Here is an 11,763-nt window from a genome sequence, read left to right as displayed (position 1 = left end):
TGTGTTTTTATTTATATTTAGAATAATGTTGTTTTATCTACATATAACTTGTGTTGTATGTCGTTTTCAGTTTCTGTATACCTTATGTGATTTAAGTTTTATTACTATGTTTGAAGTTTTGAATGTTTCCGTAATTATTCTATCATAATTTTGTTATATTTATTATTTTCTTGTATTTTGAGTTAATAACCATGATGTAGTTGAGTTCAGTAATGAGTAACTAAATTAAATTTTATAGATATTAATTGCCAGTTTTTAACACAGCTCCTTAGTAAACTATTAAAAGAAAGGGAGTATCATAAAAATTTCCCCATTCTGTTTAAATTTAACTGTTGGAAATTCTTTAAACGTGAAATTTGACGTTGTTGAATAATTCCCCAAACACATGTCACATCTAGATGTGGAATTACACACTTGTAGATTTGTATCTTGTATCACGATATGCATATTTGGTTCTGTATAACTCAATAACAAAGTTTTATAATTATGTATGAGTCTAATTCTGGAAACAGAGGTCTATCTGTAAAGTTTTTCCTTTGTTATTGTTTTCTCTTGACTTTCAAAGTTGACGTAAGTTGACTTTACTTGGTGTTTTAGATCTAGTTGTGAACAAACTTGTCTATTTGATAATTTGAAAGTAAAACTTATGTTTGGAATAGAATTGGTTAAATCAGCCTTAGCATTTGCGTAAACCTTAATTATAAATATATGTCAGTATATAAATAACTTTCTAAAATTTGTAATTACCATTTTAAACAGATTTAGCTAATCTTAATCAAACATCTTCCGTCAGGTAAAGGATCAGATTGTAAGTTATCTTCATTTTAAGCGAAAAGTTCAACTAAATTATTATTAAATGATGCTGTACGTTATATGCTTGCTTTGAACTTTGATTATTATATAAAAAACACTATAATTGTCAATATTATACCATTATCACAGCTTAGAAATCCATTTACCTAGCCAAACTTTGGCTTATTTCAACTTGTTTCTTAATAACGCAAATGATAGTGAGATACATGTTTAATCCATGATTTATCCAAAATTAGTTTATGCTGATAAATAAAAAAACTATCAAGGTAGATAACTTCGTATGGTTGATTAGAGTACATGCTCTGTGTTAAGTAATTCTGAAATGGATACAGAAAAATGTTCGACATGTTTATGAACAAATCCGATAATATATATATCAGCTCATATGGTGACAGGTGGAAACATCAAATCATCATATTTCATTATAGCGATTTTTACGACAGAATCAGCAAAAGAGTATCAGTAGATATTATTTGTACATTACATGATATATATATACATATGTTAATATTTTGTAATCTGCCTAGCAGCCAAACAAATTTACAATATTTTCATTTAATCATCTCTGTCACTTTTCTCAGCACCATTGCAATCCTGATCAGCTTTATATATTAACTGCTCATGTGGTATTAGTATTGGAGGAAATTGGTATAGATAATACAAAGGAAACACAAGAAAGCATTCTACTGTGTTTGCCCCATAGCATTAACAGCAATACCAAACACGTAACAGGTGAGCAACTGATCTTGTGTCATAGGAGATCCACAATATCGGACACGTAGTGCGTGACGAACTGATCTTGTATCATATGAGGTCCACAGGGAGTAGACTTTTAGTGCTATATGCTTTAATTGAAGATTGATTCACAAGTGATTACAGTCAAGCTTGGGATGGAATATGATTGCTATTTTCTGAAAGGTGTTCCATGTTATTGGGGTTCACTATTTAGCCGATCGAACATCTTCGTAAAGTAAAACAATACCAAGAAAAGTTGAATGCAGCCATACATACAGCTGTGAGGTTAGCCTCTCTTTCTCAACTCTTTCCTCTGCAAGTCTTTTCTCTTACTCCAGTGTTTTGGTTAGTGCTGGCCAGAAACCTAAAAACTCTTACGTAATCTCCAGTAAAGTAGATTTGAGAATTAGGCATGGTCGTATTCAAGGCTCTCCGTTTTTTTTATCCTCCAATTTTCAGGCTCAACAACCCATCTGATCTTGGTAACCATCCTGAAATGACTTAAACTGGTGAAAGTTGATGTTTCTTTTTTCAGTTATGAACATAGTTTCTACAAATGTTCTTCCCGAATATAAGTGCTGTAGAAAGGAGCACACATCTAAGTTATTAACCCTACTGACCACTTTATGAGTGAAGAAGTGTACCATCCAAATGTTGATACGCTTAATGTTGTGGATATTCCACCATGTCTTACCATTTTCACAAACACTTTACACATTAGAAACTTCAAGGACGAAGTTATCCAAATTACATCATATATTTTCTCTATAACTGTTGTGTTAAAATACAACTTTGGAGCATATATTACCATTAACATGGTGTGTAAAACATAATTTTTGCTACTGTATATCACAAAAATATTTTTAATATTGCTTACAGCCGTTGAAATCACTATTATTATCTTATTTTAATACTATACGATTCCGTGAGCTACTTAAGGAACCCCTATAATTTATTTCTGAATTGAAGCCTCTTTAACATGCGCTGTGTCAAAAACCACCAAGTGTTGTAATTTTATCTGGCCCATTCCCACATTGCTTCCTTACTTTTTGGTACTTCCATTCCTACTTCCTAATTTTTTTAATTAAAAATGTTTTACACTTTTCTCATAGCTTTTCTTGGTGCTAAGTCTCGAGAGTGACTGGGCTCTAGTCCTATCCTTCTTGTAGCTTTTCTTAGAGCTATCTCTGGACATTTCCTGGTTTTTGCTGATACTTTTTCTATAGTTTTTTTTTCTATCTAGTTAGGATGTCAGCCTATTCTTTGGCTGGATTAATGACTAATCTTATCTCTATTCTTGCAGTAATACTCTCTTCGCTGGAGCAAAGACTTTTCAAGGTTATCAACATAAGATTTTCTCCTTTTCTCTCGTTTTGTTTCCTTGAAAAGCATATTTCAAAAATCGCACTGTTTAAAATACAACCTTAGATGTTAATAGGTCATACTTAGTTTGAAAATAAAGCAAAGATAAATTATACAACTTATTATTCTTGTTTTCAGTCCAGAACGCTCGAGCAAAGCCGTATCAGACTTCGGCAGTAGTAGCATTCGTCCTCACGTCTTAGGCACCGACTGCTATGATTGCTTTATCCAACATAGAACCCTCGAGTCAAATGTATAAAACTGAAAACTTCGCTTTCAAAGATTAGATCATAGTTAGAAACTAGATCTGGAGAACCAACGGCGCTCACGTTTTTTTATCTAGCTGATACAACTACAGGTTGATCACGTAGCGCGTGCGCATAAACAATCGTGCACCCACACGTGATATGACGGAGGGTTGTTACTTGGCAACTCACAGAACGTGCTCATAATCTTATAAGATGGCTACTAGTGTATTGTTAGCTCTTTAGTAATCTTGCATAATGGCTATCGTTATTACTTGTTATTACCAAAGTTATAAAAAAAAACGATTTTAGCCAGAGTAGCTTAATCCAATCATGTGCACTTAGATCTGCATAATGTGAAGGCAGAAGAGAATAATGCCTTTCCAACAACGTTAGTCAGTCAGATGGTCAGATTGTTTTGGTGGCTTGTTACTTTGTAGTTAGTTTCTTTATTAATAAATAGTGTGTGTAAAGTGTTTATAAAGATTTGTTTACATGTCTTTTGCAATGTGTTTGAGATTGTAATTTGTATTGCACTGGCCCATTTCTACTATAACTATTATTGTACTTACGATATGAAGAAAAAAGCTGGCATAATTGAAAGACGAATGAAACACTTCAAACAAATTCACAAACCAATATATGTTACGATAAATGTACCTAACCACGACTTTCAACTCATATTACACTAAATGCGAGTGTTATAGAACAAAACTCTTTAACTCACCATTCCAGGATGGTTCCTGGAAAAAATGGTATCAGTGAAAATTGAACCGAAAATAATGCAAAATAGGGAAAACTGTACTGAATAAGGCATCTTTTCTTCCCGAAAGAGAAAAAATACAGACAAATTTTACATTTATCATTTTTACGTAGGTATAATAAAAAAATTCACATCTTCTGTTGTTACAGAAGTAATTTTTATCAGTGTCGTCATTATGGAGCCATTATTATTGGTGTGATTTCAGTGTATCATTATATCCCCCACTTTTCATTTCTTCTGGTGCCATTTTTATTGACGACGTTATTGCTAGACACCATTTCAGAATAATTAAAAGTCTACTTGAAAAATAACTCTTGAATGATTTGCAAATTTTCAAACTTTAATTCATTTAATTCATACAGTGATAAATAAAGTACAAGCAGAAAATTTATAATTTTTTGCTAATATTTTTAGGTTGCTTTAGACTAGTAAATGCTTCACAACTTTTCGAAACAAAAATATTTGGACTAATATAAGACGATCAGCAAGGCCTAGAACAGTCGATGAAGATATCGTCCTATCGAGTTAGGATCATTGCAGTCTGGAAGTCGCAGTCCGCGGGAAATAACACATTCTTCAGCGCACAGTTGACCCATGAAATACCCTCCGTACATGTTTTTACACTGCCCACAGTTTCTAGGATATAATAATAAAATAATAAGCTTAGAGTGACTTTTGACAAATATATTAGATAAATTTAAAATAGATCTAGTTAAGATATAGATATAATTTTGTTCTTGTATTATATTGAATAAACAAACAAGTATTTAAATAGGGGTATTTAGATATATGTTGTAAAACAAATTATTTATTATTTCAACCTATAAATATAAAATATTATAAAAACAATAACTACAAGATAAAAACATTTTAATGTTTTATTTTACATTGTATATATATATATATATAATTTTCTATTTTGTATTGTTTGTTTATTTGATTGATTTTGAATTTCGCGCAAAGCTACACGAGAACTATCTGCGCTAGCCGTCCCTAATTTAGCAGTGTAAGACTAGAGGGAAGGCAGCTAGTCATCACCGCCCACCGCCAACTCTTGGGCTACTCTTTTAGCAACGAATAGTGGGAGTGACCGTCACATTATAACGCCCCCACGGCTGAAAGGGCGAGCATGTTTGGTGGGACGGGGACTCGAATCTGCGACCCTTAGATTGCAAGTCGAGCGCCTTATCCACCTGGCCATGCCGGGCGTTTTTCTTTTTGAATAGCATTAAAAACAATTTTAATATATTGTAGATTTTTAAGCGATTATTAAGCTGTGGCAAAAGCCTTTATACTGTATGTACAATTAAGTAATAATTAATATATTTTACTTAAATAAGAGGCTCGAAGTGCTTTTTGTACAAATGGTTAATATTTTAATAGATGTAAGAATCTAAATGATTTTTTAAGGGTTTAAGTAAAAGTTTCAATCGAATACCTTATTGTTATCTTTGATGAAACTTTGTGCCCTTCAAAGTTAGCACTATTGCACTAATCAGTATCGGGGTATTTTTACCTTTACCATTGATGTTTTAATATCTGTTTTGTACGTCTTAAATAACACTGGTCGGATGTACGAAATATTTGGTTTCTGCGTGTATGTTTAAAAAAAAAGGAACTTATATTGCTGCATTAAACTTGTTGCCTAATTTTTTTTATATGTTTGTTCGGATTTTTTATTGCATTTCTTCAGTTATTTGGTAGAGGGTAAATGAAGTTCTCAAAGTGACGTGGGAGTAATTAAAGGTGTCAAAGTGCAATCACATCACTTAAAAAAATAACCGTTTTTTCTGTTACATACCTACCTGCTTACTCCTTAATTATCCATTATTTTTATTTAGAGTTACTAATAACTGGAGATTTTTACTTTGAATTATATTTGCCAAACTGTGATTAAATATTGTTATAATAGTTATGATATATTAAATAAACACTATATATACATATGTGTGTGTGTGTTTGTGAGAAGATATGACAAAATACTTACATTATACAAATGCCAACAGATTTCGACACAACGTCTTCAGACATCATTATTAAGAAGAGGCATGGAATCAGGTGTATGTACCAGATTTTCAGTTTCATATTTTAGTCTTCCTTGAGATGTTCCAGTGCAGGTCTATAAACACAGATTTAACACTTAATTAAGAAAGTTAATAATCATCGGCCAAAAATAAACGACACGCCTTTAAAATATTGTTTAAAAAAATGGAAGAATTATGTGAAACATATAAAAGGTTAGCTGACAGTTTAGTTCAAGAAATATAACTCTTTCTATTTGTTATATATTGATATTTATATTTAATTTCGATAATGTCGTAAAACATTACATGAGAAAAAATTCCTTGAAATACGAAACTATAGTAAATATTTGTGTAAGATATGATTACCTTTTCATGCATGATAAACATAATAAAGCTGAATTTTTTTACGTTAAAATCTTAAAGAAAAGTTACCGTTACATAAACAGTCATGAGTATACTAAAACAAAAAACAAAGAACAAAACCACTTACGATTTAAACCGATAGTTTAATAATTTGATCATTAAACCTGATTTAAATGGATGTCATCTTTGAGTTTCATTTTGTTGAGGTTAGAATTGTGGATAATGTTTTAATTTTACATAATGTATTTGCATATCATACTACGGCCATTTATTCTACATCACAATTACGCTTAAACGTTTCTAACTAAATTTGAAGATAAAATTTGTTCTAACAACAAATTTCTATGCCTTAAATTTTTTTACTAGTAAAATAGCTTACCATTCGTAAAATCTATTTAAAAAGTATATTATTTTTGGAATATTATATTTTTCTGTGTTTGTAAAAAAAACTGGACAAACTATTTTATTGATTTACTAATAAATTTATGTTACGTTTTCAAGAAGGATATTAACTTCTTAATATAATGATTGGTTTATGAGTACTCGTGATATTGAATATGAAAAGAAATTTCGGAAATGAAAGCTTTCATCGCCGGCCATTATGCATATGTTTTTTATGCATAAAAAAGGTAGATAACTAACCTGAAGAAACGGATGAAACAATCTTCTTAGACGTTAATATCTAGCAGGGTCTGAAACTGTATGAAAGCCAAGTGAGTATCGAGTAAGATTCAACTGTTATTTTATACAACACCTGGATAACACATTTAGGAAAACGTCAATGCGCGAAAACAACTTGCCCATCAGTAAAGTGTACCTTGACGCATAGCGTGCAAAGTAGAGTCTCGTGATTGGAGAACTGTTCGTAAATATTAGATAAATGTAATCATAAGACTATCTTTTTTTCAAAAAGAATGTGTAACACGTTATAGTTGAAACTTATAGGTTACAGATGTTAACCAAACTTTTTCTTAGTTTTATACCAATCGGTTACTATACACAACATATCAGGGCTAGAATCATTTTGAGTTGGAATGTTTATGTTTTATACTCACAACTTACTAGCAGAAAAAATAAACTGTTAAAGCTAGAAGTACATATTTATTTTTTCGATGTGAAAACAAAGACTGTTTTATTATCTTTACAGACAAGTTGATGACGAAAATCAGATGTTTGATAACCAAAGCTTTCTATGTTATATATATACATTTTTACAGTTTTTCATTTTTCGTAATATAAGCCTTTTTACACAGATGAGTTTTTTAACTGGCTAAAAAGTCCTTCTTGAAAATCTTGCTCTAAGTTATTTATTTCACGTGGACGTGGACGTTATTAAGCTACATCTATAATTTCACATACGTGTAAAGTGGATTATACAAAGCTTTATGTTATTTTTTCAGTCTAAATGAGCGTATAAAATGTGTATACCTACAAACTTTGTTAAACAAATACCCAGAGTGTTAGAGTATGACTTATATTGTCAAACTTAATGAGCTTGAAACATTATATAATATGCACAGAGTCAGAAAATAAAGAAAATCCTAGATATTAGTACAAGACCAGACGTAGTATCTAACGGATCAATATTTCTATAAACGTTAGCATAAAATCAGACATAGTATCTAACGGATCAGTATTTCCATAAACTTTAGCATAAAATTAGACGTAGTATCTAACGGATCAGTATTTCCATAAACATTAGCATAAAATCAGACGTAGTATTTAACGGATCAATATTTCTATAAACATTAGCATAAAATCAGACATAGTATCTAACGGATCAATATTTCTATAAACATTAGCATAAAATCAGACGTAGTATCTAACGGATCAGTATTTCCATAAACATTAGCATAAAATCAGACGTAGTATCTAACGGATCAGTATTTCCATAAACATTAGCATAAAATCAGACGTAGTATCTAAAAAAATCAATATTCCTATAATACATCTTGAGTAATATGTCAGTCTGGTCAACCTTTGATCACTTCTTTTGGTTATTTGAGGGAGAGAAGCGTATTACAGAAATTGCAGTGATCAAATGTGTATCCATTGCTTGTAAGAAATGTGCAATAGTTTGAAAGTTATCTCATCAAAGAGTCTGAGTGAAACTTAATTTAGAATATATGAACAAGTTATGTTGACTGAACAGAGAGAACATTGACTAAAAAGAAAGAGAGGTGAAACATAAGAGTTTTTTGTTAACGAATATTAACGTTTTTCCAAAATAATATACTAATTATTTTCACGCTGTTTTCTCTGTATTTAGATAGATACTAAGAATGTCTGTATAACAAAGACATAAGTTCAACGTAAAAAAAATGTAAACCAGTTTTTTTTTAACCAGGCTAAGTTATAAGTTAATATAAACTTTACATAAAGTTAAACTAGTGTAAATAGAGAAAAGCTGTGAAGCATAGTTAGTATGCGGAAATCATACAGTGTAGTCATGTGTATAAAATAGAATCCAGCAGTGTAGGAAGGAGTTGCAAAATGGGGTGCTTGGCTAGACAAATAATAATGTAATTTACAGTTTCTATATAAGTCAAATATGTAAAAGTGAGGGTGCTACAGCACCCCTGGTTCCAACGCCTATGGAATATATGTGTGTTCCTAACAGATGCGTCTTTTCATAATGCTTCAGCGGTAAGCTTAGGGCTTATGACATTAAAATTTTGAATTAGATTCCTTGTTTTGTTAATATGAATTATATTATAGAAAAAAAAGTGTTCCAAAAGGGTACATTTCAGCATTACTCGTTTTCGTTTTCTATTTATTGAATATTTGTATAGTGTATAAATAATTTAATATATTTTTTATTATATTAAACGTAATATAATATAGAAAACAAATGGTTGCTACATAATAACAAATGAACTGTAAATTCAAGTTAACACGCAAGGATGAATATAGGAATAAAACCATAATTGTTTGGACAGCGTTAATAGCACTGTCTTTAGTAGGCCCGAGATTGGCCTAATGGTACTCTTTACGAAAACCAAGGGTAACAAATTCAATGAAAATATAAAGTAAGTTTTACACTATCAAGCACTTTGTTTGTGCATGGATAAGTGGATAATTTATTACATATTAATGATAATATTACAAGATAAAATAAATAAATAAATAATTATACAGAGTCGCATGATGAAATAAATTTCAATTAAAACTTAATCAAGTACATAAAAGCACGTGAATAATAAAAACTAACTCAATTATTATCCAAATGTATTTCACATGATTATCTATAAGGACTAATATGATGTAATTATTCCACTAAGAAATTAATATCACGCCCTCTGGTGGGCCTGTAGCTCTGGGGGGAAACTAATTAGCTTGTATACATACAGATAAGTTGGCTGTTTGAAGTTAAGTGATGTGTGACACCAGAAGAGAGCGAAGACTGTGTCAGTTGACTTTAGTCAGCGATAAGTTTATGAACTTACAACGCTAAAGTCTGCGATTCGATTTCCCACAATTTACACAACAGATAGCCTAATATAGCTTTGTGCTACAACAAACAAACAAACAAGCTAACTAGTTATAGCATTGGAGCAAAGAATCTCCTTCAAATGATACAATATGATTACTATTAACATAATTGGTCTGAAATGTTGTGGCTGTGATTGTAAACGAGTTCAAATATTGAGGTGATTTTATTTGAGCAGACTTTAATACTAGGTGGCAGTCCCAGGGGTTGCACTGACAGGTTCTTACCCTTCATTTGTAGGCGGGCTTCTTCGCAGGAGGAATAAGGGAGTTCCTTTACTGATGTTACCAGTGACCTTATGGCTGTATATTCTGCTATTGATTCCCCATCCTTTGTTTTACAACAAATTCATTCTATCTGAATGTTGATGAAGACCGTACATGATTGATAGAAAGTAGTTGGACTTTCTGTCAGTAGAGTTATACAGGAGTTGATAAAGATATGTCTCTTGTGAGCCTGTCAGGCTCTTCATTCAGCTTTAACTCTACGTGACATGACACATACATCCAGGTGATGGTCTTATTATGCATTTGCTTTTGCTTTCTACCACGCATCTGTGGACCAACCAGTATTGCCTGCGAGTCAGTTGCAAAAATTACGTTGGTGGCTCTGTCTATTTGTGGTTCATTTCTTTCAGCAATCCAGGGGAGAGCTTGCTTTATGAAATCCAGTTCAATCCTTGTGCTGCTTATGTGAAACTTGAATGCTCCGCCAGCCTTATGAAGGCAGTTGTTGCTCCACGAGTCAAAGAATACCCAACCAGTTCTCTAGTTATCTTTGATATAGGAATCATCTGTGGCTATGATGACAAGTGACTGTCTACTACGGTCTTTAAAAAGATGGTGGCAGGCTTTATTTACTCCACTTTCTGTCCAATATCTACGTTTTTGTCTAGGCTTATTTCCACAGGATCATGTGGAGCCATATGTTTATTCCACATTAGGGCATCTGAAATCTGATGATGATGGATTATCTCAGTAGTGGCTGATTAGTACCTGTATATTCATGAATGTCTCTTGAGGCACCTTTTAAGCAATCCCTTATTTTATTGATGTTTGTGAAGCTAAATTGCCTCTGTTGAAAAGAAAGTGGCTCGATAATGGAACGCAAAGCCTTAGAAAAGAACTTTGCTTCTAAGCATTGTTGATGCTCTGCGTTACTGCTGAGGCTTGTGAAGTGTAATAGGACTTTGATATGGTGGCTGAAGTACATCGTATGACCATTCTTAAACATGATTTTTGCATTTTCTCAATATTATCTAGTTGCATAGCTCTCATACTGATTATCGATGATAGCAAATAAATCAGGATGGAGTAGATAAGGCTTTGTAGAACATAAGCAGGTGACGATCTTCAGCTCTATTTCCTCCTGCAACTTTTAGTGCATTGATGCCTTTGCCAACATTGGTTATCTTGGTGATCATGTGACTGAAGTTCTAGTTACAGCCTCGTTTGAGCTCTTGCCTTTGAGAAGAGATTGGTTTGAAAGACTCTTATATCATCATTACATTTTCCACCTCCGCAATATGAACTTACTTTATTTATTTATTTATTAAGTAGACTATTCGTCCCCTGGACGGAAGTTATGTAAATTCATGATTAACGAAAGGTTATCTTAGGAGATGAAAAGTTGCTTCTCTTATATGTAATTGTAAAAAACGCAAAAAACGCCCATAAAAATGCAAAACATAAAATGTGAAACTGCAAATTTTCATGTATCTCCGCATGTACCCAATAAACTTCCATACCAGCTTCGGTGAAGATCCATCCACACCCTGTGAAGTAGTTACATTGGTATACAACAGACAGTACTATTATATCATGTAGATTCTATTTTTTTTTTACACTGCTGGTGATTTTGCTGGATGTCACCAAAAGCCTTTAGTAGTTTTAGCATATATAATGAATTAAAAGAATTATATTAGGTCGTCATAAAATTATTGTCGCGTGTTGGAACACTTTCATTAAT

The 11,763-nt window shown here is 32.0% G+C and overlaps 1 long non-coding RNA gene across 1 annotated transcript; it reads right to left on the bottom strand.

Moving 5' to 3' along the window:
- Nucleotides 1–4,420: 4,420 nt before the first annotated feature.
- Nucleotides 4,421–7,034, bottom strand: LOC111083836. Its single transcript, XR_002609278.1, has 3 exons — nucleotides 6,948–7,034; nucleotides 5,906–6,037; nucleotides 4,421–4,554 (listed from the first exon to the last, which is right to left on the bottom strand). It is a non-coding gene; the product is annotated as an uncharacterized LOC111083836 (long non-coding RNA).
- Between the last annotated feature and the right edge of the window lie 4,729 nt (nucleotides 7,035–11,763).

Source organism: Limulus polyphemus, unplaced genomic scaffold (assembly GCF_000517525.1).
Source record: "Limulus polyphemus unplaced genomic scaffold, Limulus_polyphemus-2.1.2 Scaffold145, whole genome shotgun sequence".
Lineage (NCBI taxonomy): Eukaryota > Metazoa > Arthropoda > Merostomata > Xiphosura > Limulidae > Limulus > Limulus polyphemus.
This window is presented reverse-complemented; position numbering and strand designations above follow the sequence as displayed.